Genomic DNA, 26,411 nt, shown 5'->3' with positions numbered 1-26,411 from the left:
TCCCCAGGTTGCGGAGCATGCAGGCAGAAAGGGAGTGGAAGCATGCCGGGCTTTAATCCCAAAATACCTGCTAGAAAGAGACAAGACAAAGGCCACAGAAACAGATTTGAAAGAGACCTGTATATCGCTCTTTGATCTTCAGCAAGAACCACAAAGACAAGGAGTATAAGAAAGAAAAGGAAAAAAAGTGTGGACCACAGTGAGGGGAAGAGGCTATTTAGCGAACGTTGTCAAGAGGAGATTGACCTTGATCTGCTTCACAGACATTGAGAGGAGCTCTTTAGCCATAGAGTACAGGGGAGACTCTTATGGACAGAAACCATACGACTCTGCTGAGCAAACTAAGGCTGAAAGAATCAACAGCTACATATTGGGAATTGATTAAAGAGATATTTTGAATCTCTGAGAGTTCAGCAAATATGCTTATTTGAATTTGGACTGAAAAGTGTAAATATAAAATTCTGGAATGGAGGGAAGAATGAACCTTCTGTCTGGCATGTGGTATTATAGTAGAGGATGATTAGCTTTGGTAGAGGAACTAGTCAAAGAAGAAGTTATATTTACCATGAGAAGTAATGGGAAAGGGACATGCAAATCACATGTTCATTCATTCATTCATCCATTCAAGTATTACTGAGAATTTACTATCTGTCAGGCATGGTGGTAAGTGCTGGAGTTGTATCCTTGAACAAAACAGCAACTTATGGGCTGGTGCAGGAGGCAAACAGTTGACAAATAAATATAGAAGTAATTTAATTTTAATAAATATGTCTTACAGAAGCACAATATACACTGAATACATAAAATGAGAAACCTGAGAGATCACACTAAGTTTCCTGACATCTAAGTTGACATATAAAAGGTAAAAAAAAAAAATTGATCAAGTAAACAGGAAAGAGAAAAAAATTCCAATCAAAGGGACAAGCAGGCAGGAAGACCCAGAGCCCAGAAACAGATTGGTGTGTAAGTCAAAGCGAAAGCTTATCACTCAAATTAGAGTCAGAGAATGAGAAAGCAGGAGAGTGATGTCAAATAAAGCTGAAAGAAGGAGGCAAAAAAGAGTGCGGAAGTGTGAAGGGGTAAGAAACTAGCAGTAGCCTCTGTAAATTCAGTAAATGTGAGTTTTGTTTGTAATTTAATGGACCAAAGGGGCAAAGTTATGACACTTCTCCAAGACCTTTATTTTAAAGCAAGGGGGACACAGTTGGCCCAGCTGCCTGGCCAAGGAAGACAGGGAGAGAGAACAATTGGTGCTAAGGACACCTGCCCAGGTGAACACAGAGATGCTGCTCAGATGGCAGCAAAACAAAAGTCTAGGACCAGATGGCTTTACTGGGGAATTCTAACAAACATGCATAGAAGAGCTAATATCTACCCCTCTCAAATTATGCAAAAAATTGAAAAGGATGGAGCACTCCCAAATTCATTCTATGAGACCACCATTACCCCAATACCAAAACCAGAAAAAGACACTACAGAAAAAAAAAATCCCACATGCTGCAGAGCAGCTGGGCCCATGAACCATGGCCACTGAGCCTGCGCGTCCGGAGCCTGTGCTCCGCAACGGGAGAGGCCACAATAGTGAGAGGCCCGCGTAAAGCAAAAAACAAACATCTAGGGGTAAGAATTCGTACTTTTTTATGTACTTAGAATTTCTTGTGTGCAATAAACTTTTTTTTCTGTTTTATGTGCTGACATCTATTTGAGGGTATTGCTAAATCTCAGGTACCTAAGTCTACAGTGGCATTAAAATGTGATTGCTTTTCAACTGACAAAGGATTAATCTCCAAAATATACAAGCAGCTCATGCAGCTTAATATCCAAAAAACAAACAACCCAATCCAAAAATGGGCAGAAGACCTAAGCTGACATTTCTCCAAAGAAGATATACAGATTGCCAACGAACCCATGAAAGGATGCTCAATATCACTAATCATTAGAGAAATGCAAATCAAAACTACAATGAGGTATCACCTCACACCAGTCAGCATGGCCATCATCAAAAAATCTACAAACAATAAATGCTGGAGAGGATGTGGAGAAAGGGGAACCCTCTTGCACTGTTGGTGGGAATGTAAATTGATTCAGCCACTATGGAGAACAGTATGGAGGTTCCTTAAGAAACTAAAAATAGAATTACCATATGACCCAGCAATCCCACTACTGGGCATATACCCTGAGAAAACCATAATTCAAAAAGAGTCATGTACCACAATGTTCATTGCAGCTCTATTTACAATAGCCAGGACATGAAAGCAACCTAAGTGTCCATCGACAGATGAATGGATAAAGAAGATGTGGCACATATATACAATGGATTATTACTCAGCCATAAAAAGAAATGAAATTGAGTTATTTGTAGTGAGGTGGATGGACCTAGAGACTGTCATACAGAGGGAAGTAGGTCAGAAAGAGGAAAACAAATACTGTATGCTAACACATATATATGGAATCTAAAAAAGAAAAAAAAATTGGTTCTGAAGAACCTAGGGGCAGGACAGGAATAAAGATGCAGACATAGAGAATGGACTTGAGGACACGGGGAGGGGGAAGGGTAAGCTGGGATGAAGTGAGAGAGTGGCATGGACATATATACACTGCCAAATGTAAAATAGATAGCTAGTGGGAAGCAGCTACGTAGCACAGGGATTTCAGCTCAGTGCTTTGTGTCCACTTAGAGGGGTGGGATATGCAAAAGGAAGGAGATATGGGGATGTATGTATATGTATAGCTGATTCACTTTGTTATAAAGCAGAAACTAACCCACCATTGTAAAGCAATTATACTCCAATAAAGATGTTAAAAAAAAAACCAAACGTGATTGCTTTTATTGATCTCGAGACAGAATCTTGATACTAAGTGAGCTAGTATCAAGCCGGTAATTTTAAATTAGAAAAATAAAAAGCACAAATGAATTTTCTACTGCTTGGTATCCTGACATATAATGAGCACAGAGGTGGGTGCCAAAGACAGCAAGGATTTCATTTCACATGGGTGCTGCAAGGCAACATATTGTTCAGTATTTTCCTTCTTTCCCAGAGTTTCACCAGAGAAAAGATTCTTTGCATGCATTTTTCCATTCACCCCATGTGCTGGTGGTGGACCAGTAGGCCCAGTCCATACCAGTGAGACATTGGCAGTCTAAGAGAAGATCTTAAAGTCTCACATATATTTGACTGTTGTATAAATTTTCAGAATTTATCTCCCAAACAAGAATGAGATATGAATCAATTTTTCCTTCAGGAATAAACATCATTTCTAGAAAGGTGGGCAGGTTGGTGACTTAATCTGCTCAGGTTGCCATAACCAAATTCCACAGGTTGAGTGGCTTAAACAAGTGAAACTTATTTTCTCACAGTTCTGGGGACAGCAAATCCAAGATTAGGATACCAGCAGACTCAGTGTCTGTAAGGGCTGTCTTTCTGGCTTGCTACTGGTTGCCCTCTCACTGTGTCCTCACATGGCAGAGAGAGAGAAAGAGAAAGCTCTCTCTCTTTCTTATAAGGCCACAGACCTATGAAGTTTTGGCCCCACACTTATAACCTCACTTAACCTTAATTACCTCCTAAAGACCTTCTCTACAGATACAGTCACCTCGGGGGTTTGAGTGTCAGTATATGAATTTGGGGGATACAATTCAGTCCATAGCAGTTGGGAACAGTGTAAAGGCATTTGGCTAAATTTCTACCTCAATCAAAACAGTATTTGAATTTTTCCAATTTAGTGGATTAATATTATACAAACTTTGTGTTAAAAAGGATTTAAGATAACCTAGTCTCATCTCCCTCTTAAAAATAGAAACTCCTTTTCCAACCAGGATGTTTCTAAAGGAAATACTTCAGGATTCCGTGATCCCTATATTCCTGTATTTTATTCTACATGAGTAAAAGTAATAAATTCTTTAATGTCTTTAAAAAGTCCTTGACTCTCTGAAAAAGACCCAGATCACTTTGCAAAGACTACCTGTTAAAAATAGGAAGTTTTATGGTGATTTTCTGATACATTTCTCGATTGAGGGAAGAAAAATGTGACATTAAATCATTGTTCTTTGGCTTCACTTTCCCTTTCACTCCCAGGGACAAGAAACAGTACTGGCTTACCACCCTATTCACGGTGCACTATCCAGGAACTGTGGTCCCCACTGTGCTGCCATTACAAGGGGTCAGGAAAGGTCATTGTGACGTAAGGCGAGCACTGGAGGTGAAATGAGCTGGGCCCATGAGTCAGTGATGATTCATGCTCATATCCTTCTGCCGTGCAGAGCTGAACAGTGTCTGGCATCACAGGGTAGGATTCAGACACCGTAAAACTCCACAGACATTCCAAGTTATGCAGAATTTCTTCATCTACCTTATCTCCACTGTTCAAATCTAACTAATACTTATTGATGCCTTATCTCAGTCAACAAACTTTTACCAAACGCCATCTTTTGCATTAGTTACAAAGCGTGGGTTACAGTAGTTACCCTTCTGAACTAATTTCTTCCTTTTATCCTCTTTTGATTGACTCAGGTCCAGCCACACTGGCTGCTCATTTTTTCTTAGACCTGCTGAATACTCTGTTTCCTCTGCTTGGAACACTCTTACCCAGATCTACATGGTTTGCTTCCTCAGTGCATTCTGGCCTTTGTTCAAGGGTCATCTTCTCAAATCCTTCCATGACCATTCTATTAAATTACAATTCGCCCTACCAATCTCTTCACCTGAGATTTCTTACTCCCTTTTTTTTCTTCTGTAGAATTTATGACGATCTGACTTTCCATATATTTTATTTTCTTATATATGCAGTCAGAGAAATCATTGTTTATTACACTAGAAAAGAGGTTCATGTGAAGAGGAAATGTTTATTCCTTTTAAAATTTATACCTCTTGTACCTTAAATCATTTCTGGTATATAATTGGCTCACAGTAAATACTTGTTGAATGACTAAGAAGGAAGTTGGCAGTCTAAGTGGGGGAAAAGCTGAATTGAAATAAGCTGTGCATTCCAACCTGCACAGGTCCACCTTCTTGACACTCTACTTTATAAATCAAGTCTTTCACTCATTCCTATGACTGTATTTGTGAAAGAATCAGAACCTTTAACCATGATGAACCTCATGTCCATCTTCTCAGTGTCCTACTGGTAAGAATTGTTAATCTTTAGCTTTTATTCAAAGACTGCTCTTGAAGTGTAGCAGTGTTTATTATCTTGTAGAGAAAGTCTCCTGTTATGGCATTTCTTTTAGACTGTGTTGGTATATTTCTGGTGTTTTTCCTAGTCTCCTGGGCTCAATCCTACATGGTTATGAGTTGTGTAGAGACATCTAAGATATCTGGCAATCAAAAGTCTCAATAATTATCCCCTAGAATTCTCACACAAAGAAGGGGAAACCACATGGATAACACTCATTCATCCTGTTTTTCTTTCTTTCATTAACTCATACAGTAGATTAGTTTTCAGTGTTGACTATGTCCATTCACCACTGGAGTATGCTAGGTCTAATAGTACTGCACTTAAGGATCAGAAAAATCTCAGTTTTAGTTTCACCTCTAATATTTTCTCTCTGTCCATGTTGTTGTCCTGTTTTTCCCTCTGTTCCCTCTAAAAGGATTATAGTCCCTCTACTTCTAAAAATCGACTTGAACATGTGACTTGCTTTAGCCAAAGAAATGTGAGTAGAGTGCTGTATGCTAAGTGTCAGCCAAAGCTCTAAGAACTACACGTGGTTCCAACATTTCCCTTTAACCTCTGCCATGCAAATGAGAGAGCTGCTACTTCAGCCTTGGTCCTAGAATAAAGGAGATATGAAACACAGCCAAGGTAATTCACAACTACCCTGTACATGAGTGAGAAGTAGACACTTGTCTTTGTAACCCACTGAAATTTGGGGGTTATTATACAGCATGACATAGTGGATAAGTGTCACAGTTTTCTCATTTATACAATGGGGACAACAATGATACCTTCCTTGTCTATCTCAGAGAGTTGTTGAGAAGATCAAATGAGAAATAGAGGTGTGAAAAGTTTCATAAAATTCTGCTATACTTTTTGAATAATTGTTGGCACTCTTAGTATATGATATTCCAAGATCTAGAGGTACCTGTGTTTCTTCATCCCTGTACACCACTCTTTCAATGGAAATAGAGCATTTGGGGGCACTTTGCATGGACAAATTATGCTTTCCTCATTCTTATTTATTTAAAAAAAGAAGGCTGATGTCTGGACAGTCAATGAAGGATATTAGTGAGATATAAAAACCATATCCTTAAGACTTTATTCCTTTAAGATGGTGCCTGCCTCACCTCTCTGCCCTCACACATTTATTACATAAATTTCACATTGCTTTTCTCTTTCCTCTCACCATTGCATGATATTGCTTGTACAGGATTTCTAGTTTGTGTCTGAAGTCTTAGAACTCTGAGTTAACTTGATGGGAATCCTGAGGAGCATGTGTCAGTCAGCGTGAGTGGCAGAGACTGCCCAGTGTTGACTTAGTGTAGGCACAAGGTTAAGTGCAGCTTCAGACTTTGTCCCCACTTCCCTACAGAGGCAAAGTTCATCAATGGGCTGGAAGGAAATGCACACCAAGACCAGCGTGCTAGTCCCTGTTGGGTGGGGTGGGAGGCAGTGAGGCATATATTATCTCATTAGTCTTCACCACAACCTTATCACATACATATTATTATTTACATTTTGCAAATGAGAAAACTGAGGCTCAGAATGGTGACTTTTTTGAACAAATTGGTAAAAGCCAGGAACAGTTCCACAACCCAAGGTGTTCCACTCCAAATTCCCAAGTCTTTTCCATCATGTGCTTTATCTGGACATTTTAGCTTGTATGTGGCATCCTGTCAGGTACAGAACTGTTAACTTTGACACAGCATTTATACACCTTATTTTTTAGCATGTAAGTGAATCCAGCTTCAGTGAGAACCCCTGGATTTTGTTTTGTGGCAGGGGTTTAGAAGAGTAGGCAGAGAAGGTTGGATGGTGACTATGATCCCAGTCCTAATGATTTTAAAAAGTAAAATGAAAGTCTCATCAGATATCACGGAGAGCCTAAATTTGTTTACACAGCACAGCTGAAATGGGACTGATAAGAAAATCGGAAAGATCATAAAATACTGAACTTTCTGTGAGATTAACTTTGATAAGTATTGGGAAAAAAGCAATTGTTAAGAATAGAGTCAGTGGCTAGGCTTCTATAATGGAAGGTAATTTTATTATATTCTCTGAGTTACTTATTTATCAATATTTTTTTGTCTCGCAGAGGGACTACTCCCATATTCTCTACATCTGACCTGTGTAGACTAGTAATCCAGGTTATTGGCCTCTATCATTTGGGTAAATAGAGAAGATTGAGACAGCTATGGTTTCTGCTTGTACAATAGCCTTGAAGATACCTTAGAGATTGACTGAGGAAACTTTGGGCAGACTAGCCTCCCCTAGAATAGAAATCTCAGAAAACAAAAACCATAGAGAGAATGGGAGAAGTGTGATTAGGGTGCTTTTAAGTAATGTGAGAATGTTGCATTTTGCTGTAAGTTAGCAAATAAATTTTTTGCTGGAAGACATCGTGATGCAGTGAAAAAAGTTTTGCTGTTGAAAACATGAGTTCAAATCCAGCCTCTTCCATGTGCTAGCTTCCAAATCTCAGGAAGTCCCTTAACTCCTTTTGTCCTCTTATCAGTTAATGAGTGAAAGACACTTAAACTTTGGTATAGAATAAGCACATAGCAAATGTTAGCTGTTATCATTACTGATGACAAATTGAAATTAAAATGGAGTAATCACTGTTGAGGCACACACAAATGGTGTCTGGTGGTCCTTGAGGACCTGGCTTCAGACACATCCTTGCACCACTGAGAAAGTTCAAGTTAATCTTAATCTATACCTAACCCAAGGACACAAGCTGTTTTCAGAACAGTATCTGCTAGCTGTAACCTTGTATCTTAAGGTTTTTCCCCCTTGTAACTATGCAATCTTTTCAGACCCCAGCCACTTCTTGGTTAACAAGCACCCTTACTTTTTGCCAGCTCCAGTGATAATTCTTGATACACAACTCGTGTAACTGACCGTGGCCTTGCAATTTTGGCCTTTATAAGCCTCCCCCGTTTTGTAGTCCAGCAGAACACAATTCAAGCGCTTCTTGAATCTGTATCTTCCAGGCTGCAGTCCTAACAAACCCCAAAGAAACACCTCTTTATTTCAATCAGATCTCTGTTTCTGAAATTTTAGTTAACATTATTGTTTATTATTATTACTATTATTATTAATAGTGTAACATAGCTGTTAACATCAACTTTATAGGATTTTTGAGAGTAATTTAAATTGATTGTTGAGAGTATTTTAAATAAAATAACTAATAGAGTACTGAGCAGTGCTCAATACAATAGATAGATTATGTCAGTATCTAACAATTCCTTAGCCCTATTACTCACAGATTCAGGAAACCTGAGTAGGACCTGGATTTTGTTTTACATTACCCAAGTGGTTCTAATATATGTAGGTTTGGGAAGAACTCACCTAATCACTAAAAATTGTGTTAGGAAGATTAGCTATTATATTTATTCAGCACCTACCATGTTCCAGGTGTAGTGCTGAGTCCTAAAGAAAAATTTAAAAACAAAGAGAAATCGTGTTTATCCTTAAGAGGTTATCATCTAGACAAAAATGAAACACACATAGCAAAACAAAATAAAACAGTAAAATGATTTGCGGGTTGTACAAATCAGACATTGAAAAGTTTTATAGAGGGTGAGAAAAGTTAGAGGGCTTATTCTACTAAGGTAAATGCAAACTAAAAAGGTAAATTGGAGTGGCCACTTGAGCCTGCCCTGAAATTATACATTGCTTTTTCTATCCTGAAATTTGTCATCCAAACGTTTTATGATTTTAGACAAAGAAATAGCTTAAACACTTTGAAGAAGATTCTCCCATTTCCCATGAATTGTGATGACTTCCTATGGAAAATGCACTCTATATATTTATTTTCATCTTACATATTAGTAAAAGAGAAACACACATCCAGGGAACCTCAATCACTTCTCAAATAGGATAGCAATTGCCATTTATAGTGAAGAATATTGTTAACATTTCATATTCCTTACAAGTTCTTATCAACAGATGTTATTGATTTACAGTATTAGTCTAAAAGGAAATTTAGATTTGACTCGTGGTCTGTCTTGACATGCATGTAACAAAATATGTCTTTTAAATATGTTTACTTGATAGAGAAACATTTTAAGAACAGAAAATATAGAATTTTAAACTTAGATGGGAAGACTTAAGTCATTTACCCATACTCTGAGTGATCAGAATTCAATTCATACAACTTCGGGGAAAAAAATACTTCCTTGTATCAACTATAATTAAAGTAAGGGACTTTTGATCTACTTATCACTGACAGAGATGCAGCCACATCTCTGAGGAACTAATTATAAAAGCTGATGACCAGAGAGCTTATTGTGGTCTTGAAGCCCTTTTCTTTGAATTTATACTCCAAAATGAAAAGAATTCGTTACAAACACCAAGGAAAAGTTGAGTCATGGAAAGTGAGAGTCAAAAGTCTGCATTCTCTTATTATGAGCTCATTTAAGAAGAAACAAAACAGAACAAAACAAAATAGTACTGAGAGGGATTGAGTTCTTGATCTGACATGCTTTTTCCTAAATGGCAGCATGCTGATCCGTGATTCTTATGGGAGAATAGTCTTCCTTCACCAAGGAGAGTTAGCCACTTTACCTTCAGAAAGGGCACACATGGAGTGGGGAAGGATGGAAGGACTCCCACTTGTCCAGCCAGAGAAATGGAATCAATCCTGCTGAACAATGAGGTGACAGATGACACTTATACAGTGATATCACTTTTTGTAATGACAAAATCTAGAATATGACCACGTGAGCAGGTAGTAGAGAGGTGGTGGAAGAAGGAATAGTTAGAAATGAGCAAACTACAAACTTAAAAACCAGGGTATTTAATGTAATGCTAAATTCACCAAAATGAGAGGATGTATAGTTGGTTGGAATGAAAGCCCTGGTCCTTATTTCTGCTTGGAAACCAACATCCTTATATCCACTTAACTGTGTTTTCCTTTGTTTCATTTTTGCCTCAGTATCTTCCCCACCCATTTTTTCCTGCTGCTAAATTCATGTTACTGGGAAACATATTTTGACATTTCTATTCCTTTTCTCAAAATCTTCTGTGGCCCCTTACTGTTGGTAGAACTAGGGGAAAAACGTTTCTTATTCTGCATTTCTAGGTCTTCTGAAACACCCATCCTTTCCAGCATATCTAAATCATCTTTCCCCTTTACTCTCTACTCTCTGTTCTCTTATCCAGCTACTGTCTCTTTAAAAGTGTGCAAGGCCTTCAGAATCATTGGCTGTACGAGTGGTCAAGAAAAGTATTAATAAAAACCTTAATTAAGATAATTCATGAGACATTTTTTGAAGGAATGTCCTACGGAGATTAATATGTTACTAACTGAATGTTAGGGTAAACTGTGGTAGCACCGAATCTGTTGTCTAGTAATTATTTGAATGTTTCTTCCTTTCCAGGTTTTAGCCCTGGACAAAATGCCAACAGATGCTTCTCTGCTTCCAAGCAACTTTCTTTTCCTTTCTTGCTGTTTATCTTGTGAGGGTTCACAGGTAGGCTTTCCATAAGAGGACCAAAGACCGGTTTACTTCAAAGCATCTTGTCTCTTCATCCTCATCCCTACATTATTGATCTTCTCAATCTCAGCTCATGTATTCCGGAGTTCTACATATTCTTTCTCTCTGCCCACATACAATGTCTGGGATTCTACATTCACTGATCCATTTAGTCTTGTCACATTGGTTGTTCATCAATAATTCTTGAATAATACAAACATTTAGCATATTCTTATACCAATATACTTGTTGATTCTTCTCAGTGAGGGCAACTATCAGTCTATGGTTTCTTTCCATTTTAATATGAAATGTTTATTTTTCTAATTATAATCTTTATCTAGTTCTATGTGCTCATTATAGAAAAAGAGGAAAATAGCTAGAAGTAAAAACCAAACCAAACTAAACAAACAAAAACTCCACTCACTATCCTTGTACCCAGTGATGAACACTGTTCTGTTATATATCATCTCAGTCTTAAATTTTTTTCTGCTTTGTTTATGTAATAGGATGAGTAATTAAGAAATAAGTATGTACTAATATCTCTTTCCCCACTTCCACCAATAAATAAGAAAATTGGATTCCCTATTACTTCCTCCCAACCATTGTGAAAATCAAGAGTTTTGGGGCTTAATTCCCTTTATGAGGATTCAATGTGTCTCTGAAGGGAAGAAGTTTGAGAGACAGAGTCAGAAGCAAAGAGCCAGGGAAAATTTAGTGCTTTGCCCTGGACTAGGGAACGATGAAAAATGAGATCTCCAGATTGGGAAATAGTTATAGGGTTCCAAATATGTGCCAGTGTGCAGGACCGCTGTGAGAAACATCCCTGCAGCTTCCAGAAGCATTAGTGTCTAAGAGAAAAATTGTAGGGACCACACTTGATAGGAATATCCTGTAGCTTAGGAGCATTGAAAAAATGATAAATATCATGGATTAACAACTTGGTCCCTACATCTATTTTCTGTAACTACTTAAATCCAATATTTTTTTTTTAAGTTTCTTTGAGGTAGAAGGAGGCCCTAAGAATGACAGTGAGTGAGTAGGGGATTGAAGAATATTAGATTAAAATTAGAGAAATAGGGCTTCCCTGGTGGCGCAGTGGTTGAGAGTCTGCCTGCCGATGCAGGGGACACGGGTTCGTGGCCCGGTCCGGTAAGATCCCACATGCCGCGGAGCGGCTGGGCCCGTGAGCCATGGCCACTGAGCCCGTGCATCTGGAGCCTGTGCTCCGCAACGGGAGAGGCCACAACAGTGAGAGGTCCGCGTACCGCAAAAAAAAAAAAAAAATTAGAGAAATATAAAAATGCATAATTTCTTATAGCCTGATGTTGGTGTCTAAAATCCTTTCTCTGTGTCTCTCTTTGTCTTTCTCTCTCTGTCTCTGTGTTCTCTCTCTCTCGCACACACAGACACTTGCAGTGTCCATGTGCATAAAACAAATTTAAATTCATAACTTATATACCAATTTCAGCTTGCATTTTAAAAAATTAAATGTACTGATCATTTCCTAGTTCCGAGTATTCCCAAACATGATATTTTATTGGCTGTATTGTTTTCCACCATCTATGTAGCTGTTGCATACCTCATTATCCATTCTCCTAACGGTGGTGGAACATGGTTGTTTCTAGGATCCCCCTATTCTAAAAGTGCTTCAGTGAACATATTTTTCACAGAAACTTTTGTGTACAGCTCTCATTGTTTCTTTAGAATATATATATCCTGGAAGTGGGATTACTAAATTAAAGAGAATATTCTTTTGTAGACTTCTTGGTATCTAATTCCAAATTACCCTTCAGAATACTTGTAATAGATTACATCACACCAACAATGTGTGAGGGTGCTGTGCTTCCCCTCATTTGAGAATGAACTGAAGATTTGAACCATGTTACTTCTGAAGGAATTGCTTCTGGTATACTCTGACAAAATCTAACTAACCAGAATTGTGAAAAAGGAATGGATAGGATAATGGTGCTGATGTTTTCTGAGTTTTCAAGAAAGTAGAATGTAATGGATTCTGAATACTGCCTAACAAAATTGATGGTGATTTCTGGGAAAAAATTCTAGAATAGATGCATTATTAGAAAGCTTATGACTGCTTGAACTTTCATTTGGCTTCACAGGTTTACTTGAATAACTAATCACAGCAGCACACAGCCAATTTAATGACATTTTCACCCCCTAATAGAAATCTGTTTAATTAGGTGCTATAGTACTGATTATGTCTATTTAAAGAATGTCCTTTAATCTTCTTCCTGGATTTGGAAATCCTGATAACTGTTGTTTTAAGATATTCCCGAATCATGCAGGGTGTTAGGCAGTGACTCATTAATAAGACTGTCTATATCTTAGACAAGTCAGTCATTGGGACTGATTGGCCCCCCAAAATAACATCATGAGTAAATACTGTGAGGGTAATATAAAAGTGAATAATTGGCTGAATATGATGATTCATTGATTATCTTTAAAAAGCTATATTAATAATATCAAAATCTCACTTCTCATGTGATTTTAGGGAACTTGAAAATGAAACCCTGGCACATGGCCCATTAGAAGATGTGGAAATATGCCAACTCCCAAAATATTTTTAGCTTATTCAGGTCCAGATGAGATCGGTGATAACTACTGAAAGGAAAATCATTCTAACACTAATGATCATGTTTTTCTATTGAAAGGCAGAAGTTTTGAGAAATGATGATTCTGGGTGTATAATGGAAAAGTTGCTGCTCCCGGCCCCAGAGGAATACTTGGCATTGATCTCTCAGGTTCCAAACAGCTTTCAAAAGGTCTGAGTCATAGCAAGAATTCAGCTAAGAAAAATTACTGAAAGTGATCCTCTAAACAGGGCAGCTCATCATCTTAGAGGTTGTTCTTGGATAATTGTCATGAGAATGCTTATGGCAATTTATGGACTCCAGAAGTCCATGGGAAAAATGAGATAATGTTTTGAGATAATGTTTTCAAGTCTTCCATGAGATGAAAATTTAAACAGATGTATTTTAATCATAAAAGGCAAGATGAGGGAGATTCTAGGAAGGCAGTAGAGGAAGTATGGTTTAGGTAACTTCCCAATCCCCTTAGATAGAGCAACTAGATAATAAAACTAAAAACCTATGGATAACAAAAATAGTGCTTCTTCTAACCCCAAAGTACAAGTTTGTGACCAAAAAATTCACCAATTTCTAGAACTTCCTAGTGTCATAATTTCTGAAGGAAGAAGCACAAATGGAGTGACTGAAAAATGGAGTGACCTAAAGAATATAGAATCCCAAATAACCCAGGTACTCACTGAAAAGCAGGGGGTGTCAACGTGAGAACAACATCTAAAGCTAACAAGGGTTTTGACCACTCTAAGAGTAGAGGCACACGAGGGACCCATGGAAAAGTCTAAAGAAATTGAGCAGTAGCTCTTGTGAACTCTTTACACTGAGCAGGACTCTCTTCCAAGAGAGGGCTCAACATTGAAGAGAAATTGGTGGGAGTGGAATCAAAATTGAAAAGGGTATGGACAATGGAGACAAAGGACAGAGAAGGTCAAAATAAAAATTGAGAGGGAGACAGAGCTAGAAAACTTCAGAAAGCAAATCACCATATTCTCGCACACTATGTGAATACAATAGAAAAGGGGGTGGGGGGCCTGTTAAACTAGAAAAGATATTCTGAATTCTGCCTTCTAAAAGTCCAAGAAAACTAGTTGCAAATAAAATTGACCAGTATATACTGTATTGGGAACAAATCCCACACAAAATTACTATAAAACAAAAGAGAGAATATAGAACAAAATAGTATTCCCATAGACAACTAAAGCATACCAGATAGGCATCCCATAAAACAGATTTAAACTGTAACTTACTATTTCAAAACAAACAAAAATATGTTAATAAAATGATGTGATATAAAGAGCCACATAAATCAGAATTTGAAAAACTCAGAAATGAGAAGACAGAACTCAAGAATTAGAAATAAGGGGGGAAATAATTTTAGAAATTAACACTGGACTAAAAACTACAGTGGACAAAAATGAATAAACACAGTAAATAATGTCTTAATATAAATAAAAAGGAGTAACACATAAGAAAATGAGATGAAAATAATTTGAGGAAAAAACCAATACTGAAGATAGACAAAGAAAATCCAACACACAAATAATATGCATTTCTGAAGAAAATGCCAAAGCAAGGGGAAAAAAACATGATAAACTTTAATTCAAGAAAACTTTTCTGAATTAAAAATAAGATATCTGTTACTAGAATTTGAAAGAGTATACTGTGTACCTACAAATATCAACCTAGAACCATCAACAGAAAGATACTTCTTTAGTATGGACCCTAAAAATAAAGTATTTGGGTGCCTAGACAAAAAATAGTAAATGAGAACTAATATTAGATTATCTTCAAACTATTTGACACTAGTACTTTATACCACAACAAATTGGATTAATATATTTTAAATATTTTAGCAAAGGACTTTATACCCAGCAAAACTGACTTTCAAGTATAGATAGCATGTATGTTATCAGCATACAAGAACTCAGGAAATGCTCTTGCCGTGTCCCCTTTCTGAGGAATTAAATAACAAACTTCAGAAAATCAATATGTATAGAGATACATCAATATAAAACTGGTGGTGAGCATCAAATATACACTTACTTATAGAATTAATACTGAATGTAAATAGAAGGGAGAGAATATACTATGTAATGGCTATATGCTCTTATATGCAACATACAATGCTGAAAGCCACAAGAAAATAGAGGAAATGGGAACAACCAAAAAAATTTCTTAACTATTTTCAGTAATCATAATTGGTGGTAATAGTATTGGTATTACATATGGAATAAGAGGTAAAGCAAATGGGTAATTATGAGACTATTCTTATTCGATCATCTCCACTGTATTTGAGAACCAAAATTCTTGGTGAGGAAGTATGGTGTTTTAGATGTAATAAAGAAGAGGTTAAGTGAAAAATATGATATACCAGCTAAGTAACACTTGTCTTTTAATTTCAGGACATGCACACTCTCTTATATATAGAATATGGCTTTTCTCTCTGGAAAGCTCTTCCTCCAGCTTGGTCACCTCCCACACTTATTTCACATCTTGATATAAATATTACCTTCTCAATGAAGCTAATCCTAACTCTGCAATATGCCCCACAACCCAGTCCCTCTTATCTCTTTTACTTTTTCCATTCTCTGTAGCATATATCCATTTCTAACATACTATGCAATTCATATATTTATTATGTTTATTACATATTGCTTGTCTCCACGGCCAGAATGTGAGCTTTAGGAGCCCAGAAATCTTTCTCTATAATTCAGTGATGTAGCTCAAAAATCTGGAACACTTAGAAGATACTCAAAATATGCATTGGATGAATTGTTGAATTTCATTAGACTACTAAGAACTAAAAGTTTGTTTCGTTTGGGTTACCTTAACTGATATAGATACCATCTAGCTCATACTGTAAAGAAAAGCATTTTCAAACTCAGTTGAAAGCTGTTAGAGATACTTTCACTAGATTTCAGTTTATGTACTTCCATCTAAATCAAGAGAGAACTAGGCTGTGTAGATGCTCCTTTAGTGCCATAAGGGTATAATTGAAAGTGCAGTCAAGTGAGTAAAATGAACTCTCACATTTTAGATTATTACTTGCAGAAGCCAAAAGCAAACAATGTCAAATGAAAATAAATTACAGTCATACTTCATTTTAGTGCACTTCACAGATACTGCATTTTTTACAAAGTGAAGGTTTGTAGCAACCCTACACAGAGCAAGTCTATCAGCACCATTTTTCTAACAGCATTATTTTTTAATTAAGGTATGTATATCTTTTTAGACATAATGCTATTACACACTTAACAGATTACAGTATAGTATAAACATAACTTTTATAGGCACTGGGCAACCAAAAAAATTCATGACTTTATTGCAATACTCACTTTATTGCAGTGGTTTGGAATGAACCTGCAATATCTCCAAGGTATGCCTCAAAGAACATAAAAAATCTTGTAGAACAGTGAGAATAAATATACTTCTCTGTACTGTTTCTAGGAAATTATTTTTTAAAATTGATCCCTCGAGGACTCTTTTTGTAAAGCATCAAAAAATAGTACTATTTGAAATTGGTATTATAGACTAAAATGCTCTATTTTTGTAATCTAACTTTGAGAATAGGTTGTTTTGTAAAGTATGTTCCCAGTAGAAAGATAATTTATGCATTTGAATCAAAAGAGGAATTTTAATATAGTGTTTAAAACTAGACTTTTAAAAATAATAATGTAAAAGTTTTCCATTTCCTAGTTAAAAATTGTTTTGTCATGTATGTGCATTATACATTTTTTAACATTTAATAACTGTAGACATTTGTCATTTGGGCAGGGCACCAAGCATCAGAGCCTCTGTGTCAAATATCTTTGATCCATCCTTCCAGATACACTCTCTACCCTGCCTCATCAGACGTGTGCTGGCAGTCTGGCCATATGGACTATATCCACATGTCCATATCTCTCTAGTTTCTGGTTCATTTAAGCCAATAGGGAGCTTTGGCAGGAGATCAGAATGAGGTAGGGGAGTGAAGTGAGTGCATTTATTTCCCTTGGCTCTCTCTCTGAAATGTTGTCTTGATCTGGCTGCCTTCAAAGTCACTGTTTCTGGGTCAATGCTTCTCTCAAGGGTGATGACTCTACCAAAGTAACCTACGTGAAATTGCATTTTATTGGTTAAATCTGCATTTCCTCCTGTTATTTAATTTGCATTTCTAGCAAAGTTGACCATAGTTTCGTATTCCTGTTCCTTTGTTCGTTTTTCTGTTGGATTATTCAGTTGTAAACTTTCCCTAAAAATTCAGAATAACAATTCTTTTTGGTTGTATACATTGCAAATAACTTCTTTCAGTCTTTGACTCACCTTTTGAATTTATCTGTGGGTTCTTTGTAATAAATAAAATTTTAATTTTAATGCAGTAAAGTTAAAATCTTTTACTTGTGGTTTGTTCTTTTTTTAAATTAATTAATTTATTTTTGGCTGTGTTGGGTCTTCGTTTCTGTGCGAGGGCTTTCTCTAGTTGCAGCTAGCAGGGACCACTCTTCATCACGGTGCATGGGCCTCTCACTGTTGCGGCCTCTCTTGCTGCGGAGCACAGGTTCCAGACGCGCAGGCTCAGTAGCTGTGGCTCACGGGCCTAGTTGCTCTGCGACACGTGGGATCTTCCCAGACCAGGGCTCAAACCCGTGTCCTCTGCATTGGCAGGCAGATTCTCAACCACTGCGCCACCAGGGAAGCCCTGTGGTTTGTTCTTTTCTGTGTTTTTTTATGAAAAGGCTTCTTTTCTATCCGTGGGTAAAAGACAGTTTCCTGTATTTTCTTCTTAAATCATTACAATTTTGTTTTTGACATTTGGGACCTTAAATATTATTCAAACTCTTCCAAATTCTGCAGAAACAGCAATAAAATAAATAAATAAAACTTCACCTCATAGTTTACCTTAGCATTATTTTGAACTCATCTACTATATTGAGCACCATATTGAATTATAAAAGATGTGAGAGTTACCATTAGAAAACCTTATACTGAATTCTATTCTGCCACTTACCTGCTATGTGTCTTTGAGTTGCATAACCTCATATTTATTCATCTATAAAACTGGAGTAATCATAAACTTTCTAACTAGACTAAAAATTAAATTCTTGTGATTATACTTTACAAATTATAAATATTCTTTTTTGAATTTCTATCGGGACTCCCTGTTAAAAATACTAACTGGCATTAGTTTTATATTCATTCATTAAACTAGTATGTACTGATCACCTAACATTAGCCAATTTCCCTCATAAAAATCTTTACTCTCTTCTTGAGAGTGAATTTTAGAGCCAGCTTAGGTGAAAAGGAGAAAAGCAGTAGTTATCATTCTACTTCAAAATTGCTATGAATGAAAAATTTACTTTGTGTCTATATAAGATTCAACATCTGGATAAAAATATTAATTTATTACCCACATTTCAAATGTTTTTGGTTTCTACCTAGATGCCTGTTTAATCATCTACATGATTCTATCCAATTATCTATCTTGCAACCAATCACCATGTAAGACCCGTGGGCGTAGCCAGTGCCCTGCCACTTTGAAAAACATACGGTAAAATTGGTCTGCTCTGGTGTGTAAGATGCCAGAAGTATCAGGATTTTCAGCAACACCAACCAGCCATTTTGGCTACCATATCAACTGATTCAGATTGACGGAGGAGCAATTTTATGAACTCTGGGGAGAGTATGTGTTGTTATATCTGGAAATATCAGGTGCCAAGTAGCCTACTCTGGTCATTCAGCCTTAGATGAGAAAGTGCATACAAATCAGTGTGTTCACATTGTTACCATGGTGACCATTGGGCTAAATGGAAGTCCTGAAAAATGCCCATCATAAGGTTGTATGTTGTTTTAAAAGCATGAGTAGAAAAAACATATATTTATATCACAGATTTGGTCTCACTGGGGGTTGAGTTATGTTCCTAATGTGCGGCCAGATGTTTTATATCACTCTCTTTTCATAAAGTAGAAAGTCTACTACACAGGCATTCTTGTTTATGAATATTAGCATACATGTTTCCACAGAGTATTTTTTGGGGGGGGGGAAGGAGGTGGTTTCCCATGTGGCCCAAAAAACCTGCTAGACAAATTCTAAAAGAGCTGTAACACTTCCACAGAGTATTTTAAATTGGTTTCATGTAGTTTGTATTGAGGGAAAAAAATCTCTGAAACATACCAATGGAATCTCTGAAAAACTGTTACATATACAAAATTTATCACCTTTTTAAAATTTTTATTTTATTATTTTTATTGAGATATAATTGATATATAAGATTGTGTATGGTTAAAGTGTACAGTGTGTTGATTTGATACATTTATATATTGCAATATGAATACCACCATAGCATCAGCTAATACCTCTCTCATGTTGCATAATTATCATTTCTTTTTTTTACGGGGAGACCATTTAAGATCTACTCTCTTCGCAACTTTGAGGTGTATAATACAGTATTGTTAACTATAAGCACTAGATTATAGTGATCTCCACAGCTCACTCATCTTGTAACTGCAAGTTTGTAGTTTGTACCCTTTAATGAAGATCTCCCCAGTTTGCCCAGCCCTCAACCCCTGACCCCTGATAACCACTATTCTGCTCTCAGGTTCTATGAGTTTGGCTTTTTTAGACTCCACATATACCAATACATGCTATCATAGAGTATTTATCATTCTCTCTGACTTATCTCACTTAGCATAATGCTCTCAAGGTCTGTGTTGTCACAGATAAGATTTCTTTCTTTCTCATGCTGAATAATATTTCATTTTATATAGATAGATAGGTATAGATAAAGAAAATATAGAGATAGAGAAGATATATGTATCTTCTTTATTCATCCATTTATGGAGACTTAGGTTGTTTCCATATCTGAGTTGTTATGAATAACACTGCAATGGGAGTTCAGGTGTCTTCAATATCCTGATTTCATTTCCTTTGGATATATACTCAGAAGTGGGATTGCTGAGTCAAATGGTAGTTCCATTTTAAATTTTTTTAGGAACCTTCATTCTTTTCTCCGTAGTGGCTGAACCAATTTATACTTACATATTGAGTAATGCACAGTTTTCCACATCCTCACCATCACTTGTTAAATCTTGTCTTCTTGATGATAGCCAGTCTAATGGGTGTGAGGTGATATCTTATTGTGGTTTGGGTTTGCATTTCCCTGATGATTAGTGATGTTGAGAATCTTTTCCATGTACCTGTTGGCCATTCGTATGTCTTTTTTAGAAAAATTGTCCATTCATTCCTCTGCCCATTATTTATTGTTTTGTTATTGAGTTGTATGAGTTCTTTATAGATTTTGGATATTAACCCTCTATCCAATGTATGGTTTGCAAATATTTTCATCCACCCAAAGGCTACCTTTTCATGTTGTTGATTGTTTCTTTTGCTGTGCAGAAGATTTATAGTTTGATGTAGTCCCATTTGTTTATTTTTTATTTTATTGCTTGTGCTTTTGATGTCATATCCAAAAAAATCAGTGCCAAGGTCAACATGAAGGTTTTTCCCTATCTCTTTTTCTAGGAGTTTTACAGTTTCAGGTCTTCTATTGAGGTCTTTAATCGATTTTGAATTTTTGTGAATAATGTAATATAGGAGTCCAGTTTCATTTTTTGCATGTGATTATCCAGCTTTCTTAATACCATTTATTGATGATACCATTCTTTCCCCATTGAGTATTCTTGGCTCCCTTGTTAAATATTCATTGATCATATATATAGGCTTATTTCTGGGCTCTCTATTTTGTTCCATTGGTGTATGGGCCTATTTTTATGCCAGTACAGTATACTGTTTAAATTGCTATACTTTTTAGTATAATTTGAAATCAGAAAGTATGATGCTTCCAGCTTTGTTTTTCTTCCTCAAGATTGCTTTGGCTATTTGGGGTCTTTTGTGATTCTATACACATTTTAGGATTTTTTTTCTATTTCTGTAAAAACGCCACTGGAATTCTGATAGGGATTGCATTGAAACTATAGATGGTTTGGGATAATATGGACACATTAATAACATTCTTACCAACCATAAACAAGAGAGATCTTTCCAATTGTTTGTATCTTCTTTAATTTCTTTCATCAAAGTCTTATATTTTTCATTGTACAGATCTTTTACTTCTTTGGTTAAATTTATGAGTATTTTATTGGTTTTGATGCTACTATGAATGGCATTGTTTTCTTTATTTCTTTTCTAGATATTTCATTGTTAGTGTATAGAAATGCAACTGATTTCTGTATGTTGATTTTATATTCTGCAACTTTACTAAATTTGTTGATTAGCTAACAGTTTTTTGGTTGAGTCCTTAGTATTTTCTATATATATATATATGATCATGTCATCTGCAAATAATGACAATTTTACTTTTTCTTTGCCAATTTGGATTCCTTTTATTTATTGGGACTTACTGAACTATGTTGAATAAGAGTGGTGAGAGTGGGCATCCTTGTCTTGTTCCTGATCTTAGAGGACAATCTCTTAACCTTTCACAGTTCAGTATGAAGTTAGCCGTGGCCTTTGTTGTATATGGCCTTTTGCAGGTAGATTGCCTATCTCCACTTCACTTAGTTGTTCTTCTGGGGTTTTATCTTGTTCCTTCAGCTGGGACATATTCCTCTGCCATCTCATTTTGTCTAACTTTCTGTGATTGTGATTTCCATTTCTCAGGACGCAGGGTTGTAGTTCTTCTTGCTTCTGCTGTCTGCCCCCTGGTGGATGAGGCTGTCTAAGAGGTTTGCGCAGACTTCTTGGTGGGAGGGACTGGTTCCTGCCCACTGGTGGGTGGAGTTCAGTCTTGTCCCTCTGAGGGGGCAGGGCCATGCCAAGGGCTGTGTCCAGAGGGCCTGGACTCAGGAAGACATGAGGCAGCCTGCCTGCTGATGGATGGGGCTGTGTGCCTTCCCTATTGGTTGTTTGGCCTGAGGCATCCCAGCACTGGAGCCTAGAGGCTGGGGGGTGGGGCTAAGTCTTGGTAAGAAAATGGTGGCCTCCAGGAGGGCGCCCGGCAATGAGTATTCCCCAGAACTGCCACTGCCAGTGTCTTTGTCCCTGCAGTGAGCCACAGCTGCCCCCTGACTCCACAGGAGACCCTCCAATACTATCAGGTAAGTCTGGCTCAGTCTCTTATGAGGTCACTGCTTTTATTCCCTGGGTGGGGTCCTGGTGCGTGTGAGACCTTACGTGTACCTTTCAAGAGTGGAGTTTCTGTTTCCTCCAGTCCTGTGGAATTCCTGTGATGAAACCCTGCTGGCCTTCAAAGCCAGATTCACTGGGGGCTCCTCCACCCCTTGCCAGACCCCCAGGCTGGGGAGCCTGACGTGGGGCTCAGAACTTTCACTCCTGTGGGAGAACTTCTGTGGTATAATTATTTTCTAGTTTGTGGGTCACCCACCTAGTGTGTATGGGATTTGATTTTATTGCAGTTGTGCCCCTCATACTGTCTTGTTGTGGCTTCTTCTTTGTCTTTGGATGTAGGTCTTTTTTGGATGTATCTTTTTTGGTAGGTTCCAGTATTTTCTTGTTGTTGTTGATGGTTGTTCAGCAGTTAGTTGTGATTTTGGTTTTTTCATAAGAAGAGGTGAGCTCACGTTTTTCTACTCCACCACCTTGTCCCATAGATGGCCTTTATTATACTGAGGTATGTTCCTTCTGTAGCAAATGTGTTCCTTCTATGAGCTAATGAAAAGATGTATTTTGTCAAATGCTTTTTCTGCAAGTATTGAGATGATCATATCTTTTTAATGAGTTGTTGAATTCAGTTTGCTAATATTTTATTGAGAACTTTTGCATCTATATTCATGAGGAATATAGGTTTATAGTTTTCTTTCATTGTCCTTATCTGGCGCTGGTTTTAGCATCTCAATAAATAGCTGTTCAATTAATTAAAGAGGTAAAAATACTAACAGTATAAGAGGAAATAGTCTACATGTCTGATCATCAGTAGAAACAGTAATAAACAGAAGTTGAGACATTTTTGATATTCCTATTTTATTCTTAATGCTTCTCTGAATTTTATAGCATTTTATATATTTTATTAGACTCTTATAAAATTTGATGATACATTTAAGGTAAGTTATTGTTATCTCTATTTTGTGCATGATAGAAATGTCGCTATATAGCATTCAGAATAGAGCAAGTTATGCTGTAATAACAAACAATCCTAAAATTGTAGTGGTTTAATAAAAAACATTTTATTTCTCATTTATGCTACATGTCTACATTGAATTGTTAGTGTCGCTGCTCCATGTTGTCTTCAGAATAGGAATCAGGTTGATGGACGCTTCACTCTGGGTTATGGCAGGGGTCAGGGGAGGACAACTCATATAATTCAAAGTGAAAGGCCCACATTTTATCAGCCAAAGGAAATCACAGATCATATGTAATTTCAAGTAAGCTGGGAAGTGCAGTCTTACTCTATGATCAGAAAGAGGATAATCAGAAATACTAAATGGACAGCACTAGGCTGTTAGAGGGGTATTAGGATTCAAGCCAGGATTCCTACTACTATATCCTTACCGTTCTGCCTAATTGTTTAAGTCAAAATGCCTAAACTGTTAGGGAGATAAGGTAAATAAACTTCATATGAATATTCAATTTAATGAAACAGGAGGGGAATTGGTATCATAATTCAAATATGACAAGAACTTACGTTTGTTGCAAATTTTAGTTTGGGGGGTGGTTGAATTTGAAATTGATCTTAAAATACTAGTAGAATTTGGAGAGAGAGAGCTGGGGAAGGGCTCATGATAAAAGCACAGTAAGTGATCTGATAATGAGAAAGGAGAAGAAAAGTGTTATGCAAAGAAGTCATTATAAACTTGCATTTAGTTCATTTGAACTCAGTTACAAGCCTGATGGTGTGAGAAAGAAACAAGAGATAGAGGTAGAGACAGGGGAGGAGAGAGACAGACAGAGGCAGACAGACACACAGGATTTAAACTGTGTGGGTGCTTCCATCCCCCATAGCGCTGAATGATCCATATGTCCTGGTGAGAATGTGAAATAAGGGATTTGAATCTGCTTTTCCACCCCTTGTTCCTCAGTCCCCTCCTATCTCTGAAAGTACATAGTATGAATATCACAGAAAATTTGGCATGATCTAATGTTTAGCACATATTTTTCATGCAATCTGATCCCTAAGCCAACTACTTCACAACTTGTTCAACTGAAGCAACAACTACTTTTTCAACGTTAAAAAATAAACAAGCTATGTCGAACTTGTGTGTTTATTTATAAGCCTGGGAAATTATTTATCAGTCTCCAAAACAGTGTCTTCTAAGTGATTTCTAAGGGTAACGTGGCTGTCTGTGAAGTTAACCTTATGTTTTGACTTTAGAACCTAGCTTCCATAGACTGTGAATTCATAACTCCACTGTATAAGACACTAGTGTCCAAAAGTTAAGGGGGTATTAGAATTTCTATTTATATTTATTATTCTCATTTTTAAAAAGTGTGTGTTTGTATATTTATATATATTTATATATACCATATTAACACAATAGTGCATATATGATATTCATAGGTAAATACTGGGTTGGCCAAAAATTTCATTTGGGTTTTCCCATAACATCTTATGGAACAACCCCAAAGAACTTCTTAGCCAACTCAATAAATACTAATATATTGGGGGTACTTGCCCAAAAACTATGGGTATATAATCAAAAACGTTTAGAAATCTGACAGAATCAATTTATCAGAAGTGTAAATAAGCACAGGTGTCAATACAACCAATATGATTTATCTGAATGGCAAGAAGGACCCACATCAGAAAATTCTGGGGAGTTGGAAGATACATTTGTATAAGTAGGTTGGGAGTAGGGATGGGCAATGTTGAAAACTAATCTGGTCTTCATATTACCTTTAAACTAAGCAAAGCAGCATATATCAAAACATTATTCAGATATCCAATGCCAAGTTATTAATCTGAGAAGAATTCTAGGTTACATCTCAGCTCAGCAACAGCAGCAACAACAACAAAAATGCTGTAAACAATTAGTGATGTCTAGAACTAGAAAGGGGAATGGAAGCAGGGTTGTAATATTTTAAAATCTTCTTGATATCTCAAATCCTTTAGTTAAATAAATACTTGTAGTTGTTGCTTGCAAAAATGAGCAACAGGTCTACCTGAATGATTTTTAAAACCATATACCTTATTCTGTTTGTAGAGACTCACCTACTACCTTATATTTTACAAGTGAGAGAAGCTAATAAAATTCTAATCTGATGCTGAATTTCTATTACACAGACTGAAAATATTTGATATTCACATCACTAATTTGATCTCTATAGGAAAAAAGGTACGTAATTTAAAGCAGTGCAGTATTTTTTAAAAATATGAATTATCCAAGTTGACCATGAAGACAGTCTAAATGAATCATATAGTGCCCCAGGGCTGCCTCTGTACTTCCACCAGGCAGGCACTAAGGTCAACTCCACCTGTGACAGACATAGCATGGAGAGAATTCAGGTAGTTTAGAGAGAAAGTTGGGATAGAACATGTCCATGGGTGCTGCTCCTTTGTGCTGCAGTGTTCTGTGAGGCAGTAACACTTGGTCCAGGACTTGTGGTCCCTGCTTGTGGGTTCTACTTAAATTGTGGAAATTTCAGACATCCCTACTTTACATGCCCAGCAGTGTTCCCAGCGTACGTGAGACAGAAAGAAGTTGCAGGATTACTTAAAAGTGAAAAGTAACATCTATGCCTTCCAGAGACATTTCTAACCACACTCTCTTAAGAGCTGTTCAGTGGAGAGGCAATCTGAAAGAAGAAAGAGATGACACAGACCTACTGCTTAGTCTCAGTTCTTTCACGTTCCAGGTTATAATCTTAGGCAATAAAATAATCTCCTTGACTCAGTCTTATCAATGACAAACATAGGGATTCCTATGTGTCAGGACTGAAATAATGTAAATACCAAACTTGTGCCTAGCCCATAGTAGATACAAATAGAAAGGATCTATGATATTATTATATTGTAACTGAGTCTAGTGTCTTCTCTGCGTAGCTACCCTTAACTGCCACTTCCAAGATAAGAACCAGTAGTTCCTAGTGGTGTAATACATAGAAACAAGGAGGTTAGTGTCAGTTACACATATTTATAAGTGGAGCTCCCTGTTACTGGTTCTCATTCTGACTCTGAAAATAACTGGCTCATCTTTAAGGATGAGTTGGGTCACAGGAGGAAGAAGTTTCCCATAATGAGGGGCT

General features: G+C 36.9%; 1 non-coding gene across 1 annotated transcript; it reads right to left on the bottom strand.

Annotated features, from left to right (window-relative positions):
* Window positions 1-19,262: 19,262 nt before the first annotated feature.
* LOC115801533 (U7 small nuclear RNA) lies at window positions 19,263-19,323 on the bottom strand. The gene has a single exon (XR_004021833.1). It is a non-coding gene; the product is annotated as a U7 small nuclear RNA (small nuclear RNA).
* Window positions 19,324-26,411: the final 7,088 nt, after the last annotated feature.

The sequence above is a fragment of the Delphinapterus leucas genome, chromosome 16 (genome assembly GCF_059928025.1).
Source record: "Delphinapterus leucas isolate spDelLeu-1000000601 "Yukka" chromosome 16, BTC_Dleu_Yukka2, whole genome shotgun sequence".
NCBI classification, from domain to species: domain Eukaryota; kingdom Metazoa; phylum Chordata; class Mammalia; order Artiodactyla; family Monodontidae; genus Delphinapterus; species Delphinapterus leucas.
This window is presented reverse-complemented; position numbering and strand designations above follow the sequence as displayed.